The sequence below is a fragment of the Solanum stenotomum genome, chromosome 6 (assembly GCF_019186545.1).
Source record: "Solanum stenotomum isolate F172 chromosome 6, ASM1918654v1, whole genome shotgun sequence".
Lineage (NCBI taxonomy): Eukaryota > Viridiplantae > Streptophyta > Magnoliopsida > Solanales > Solanaceae > Solanum > Solanum stenotomum.
In genome coordinates, this window is record NC_064287.1 from 25,260,841 (window position 1) to 25,264,295 (window position 3,455).

Below are 3,455 nucleotides of genomic sequence, written 5' to 3' on the forward strand. Positions count from 1 at the left end.
AATCTTTGTCCCAAAGGATTGACTGATTTCTCTCAATTTCAAATGGGATCTTTTATGAAGAGAGGTAGATGTAATGATGATTGTAATTTGTTATTTTCTGAAATTGTGGATAAAAATTGAAGATAATTGTTATTACATTGTTTCACCTAATTTTTTTGTGGTTTCTAAGCTCCGACTAAATTCCACTTCCAACGGAATTTTCCTCATATCAAAACGCAAACCCAAAACTTCTAATTAAGGATGAAGCACTTCCATCAATACATCACAACTCATATTATAAATTATTTAATCTAATCAAAATTAGAAGAATTTAACAAAAAAAATCAAATTCAGAAGAAGAGAATGTAGCAGGAGACAGGTAACAAGATGCAATCGGAAATGCACCATGCTGTTTAATACTGACAAGTTAATTTATGCTTCGGAAACTTGAACATCCCAAACTTTATTACAAAGAGAGTTCACCATAAGAAGCAACACGTTTTTAACAACCACAATGATATTCAAAAAGTTTTAGAAAATAAAAGTTGAATAGAGCTAAACATGTAACAATCCAACAATTGAGTAAACTAACAGAAAATCAGTTCACCACATATAAGATATAAAATAGTTGGCATTGAATTCAATTTATGCTTCCCTTGACACGTCCATTGAATATCATTAAATCAATGCACGCAACGCCTCGGAAAGCAATGCTTCACAAACAAAAATTGATCAAACTACATTGGATTGGATTGAAGTACCATAAGTAAAACTAAGAAGAAAGAAAAAAACACACTCTTGGAAGATTTTCACAGTGGTATGAAGTGTAGCTTTGCAGCCCTTAAATAAGATAGCACAGATTCGGATGAAACCCTAGTTGTTGTCAAATGTTTGGGCCTCGGGCTTAAAACTGGCCCAGATAAACTATCTACTGACTCACTTGATCACAACAGTGTTTAGCCAAATTTGTCCCATTACAATTTACAACTTTTATATTAACAATATAAATTAATTAAAAGTTCTATTATAAACAATTTGGGTGCAAATTACAATATATCTCAAAAGTTTTTCAAATTACAATTATTCTGTTTTTTTTTTTAAATTGACAGATAAATTGCTCCTTCGCTTGTTACGTAGCAAACAATATATTAGTTATGTATCAGATAGGGGTGTTCAAAATCAAACCTAACTGATAAGTCAACCCCAAAATTGGCTTATTGGGTTATTGAATAAATGGTTGGTGAACGAATTGAAATTTTATAGTTAACTTTTAATTGGTGTGGAGTGGATTATTTAATTTCCTTATCAATAAATCGGTAACCCTTCAAGAGTTACCATACTTACAACTTTAACTTAGGTATATTAACGTCATTTAATATTTTTCCACAAAATATAATTATATATTGTTAGTCCTAAAATCGTAAAGCCAAAAATTTGAAACCACATTTACTTTTTTATGTTATTAACTATTACATAACTATTAATCTATATTTTTTGTAATATAGAAGAATTTTATAATTTAATTGCACTTAAATTAATGAAAAGAAGTCATTTTTAAGGTACATTCATGGAGAAGAAAGGTACAGGTTAGCCGATACACTACCCGATAAATGTGAATCTGTTATCGAACAAATTGTTATTTTATAACTTGACTAACATATTAGTAAATTTAAAAATTGATATCAAATAGACCAAACGTTAAGCGAAATTATCCGTCTGATCCATAGGATAAGCAGCCCTAGTATTAGATACATAACTATAAACCAAATTCATTCTGATTTAAGTTTGAAATAACTGGGGTTATGTATCAACAATAACAATTATACTAGATACATACACAAACAAAATTATAATGTATCTGATAAAGATGAAGTGATGTATACGGATGTTAAGAAAGATAGAAAGAATTACAGGATTTAGCTAGGGTTTAGTTATTTATGTTCATTTCTACTTCATCTGTAAACTGTAATAGCAAACACAATTAAACATAACACCATTTGTAAACACAACAGCCTAGCCCACAAAATAGAATAGTCAATTGAATAACCAACACAACACCATATGTAAACACAACAAAATAGAATAGTCGACTGAATAGCCAACACAACTGAATAGCCAACACAATTGAATCGACAACACAACACCATTTCTAAACACATCTGAACACAACATCACCATTGATTCATACTTCAACATCACTCTCAATGCTAAACTAAAGGGACATTCATAAGGCCTCAAATAAGGCAAAATTTACCAACAAACAAAACCAAAAATAGTAGGCCCTTAGAGAAATAGTTAGCATGTCTACTGGACTAACATAAAAAGTGCTTAAATACATGCATATCACTACAATTTTCATGGCATCTTTGATGATGAAGAAGTGTTATTTTGAATTGGATTATTTGAACTACTTTCCACTGATAATGCTCAAATCGCCATCCAAAACCAATTAAAAGAGTGAGGATCGACGTCAGTAAAAAATTCAACAAAGAGTCAGGGTAGAATCTCACAAGGAATGATATATCGTAGAGAATTACTTATCAAGAAATTTAGACTTTAAAGTAGCTCATTTATAATAATAAGATAATTGGGTGGATGGTACCACCAACTTAATATAAAGCTTTGGTTATCAATTATCAAAATTAAACTAAAATTTGAAACGAATCAAGAGTTATGCATAGGGAAAATAGATCTGATTCATAACCTCTTTTTCAAGCAAACCATAGACATCAAACCTAAATTGCTAGAATTGAACTAATTACCCACTCCAATTAATCTCTTTCAAGCATCAACCGAAGATTAGAAATAGGAATTAAATTTGCAACCTTAACCTATAATTCGATCTCAAACCATGGTAATTAGACCAAATTCATGCATGAACAACAACAAAATAGAGCATAGCACAATACCTACTACGTTAAATCAACACCTAACCCATTTGAGCATCCTAGATCTCGGAGCTTTAGCCACCCATCACAAAAAGTAAATAAAGTACATCTTCCATGAAATCAGGCATGGGTAACTTGAAATCAAACAATTAAGAGTAAACACACTTTAAATTTAACTTCAATTTATCAAATTCAAGCTTCTGATTGCAAAACCCCCCAAGAACTAGAAAAAATGTCCTTTCAAAGTTTAAGTATTCTCACTTCTCAAAACTCACTTAGTAGACTAACTCTCTAAACTCACTAATCGAACTCCCTTACAATTTTACCCTTTGGACTATTTATAGTTTCAAAAAATTGGCCCAAAAATACACTTTATAACTGATTGGGTGACGTTAGTCAGATTGGCCAATATTGATCGGCGACTCGCCCTTCGCTCCTTGGATCACCTTTTGATGCTCTAAGCTTCAAGTGTTTAAATCTCTGTCATGATCCAAGGGTACCCCTTAGACGTAACATGGCACATGGACTCCCAAATGGGACCTAAGTAAGACACTTAGTTTATCATCATCACATAAGTATAGAATAATA

General features: G+C 31.4%; 1 non-coding gene across 1 annotated transcript; it reads right to left on the reverse strand.

Annotated features, from left to right (window-relative positions):
* Window positions 1-340: 340 nt before the first annotated feature.
* Window positions 341-475, reverse strand: LOC125869456 (small nucleolar RNA snoR137). Its single transcript, XR_007446829.1, has one exon. It is a non-coding gene; the product is annotated as a small nucleolar RNA snoR137 (small nucleolar RNA).
* Between the last annotated feature and the right edge of the window lie 2,980 nt (window positions 476-3,455).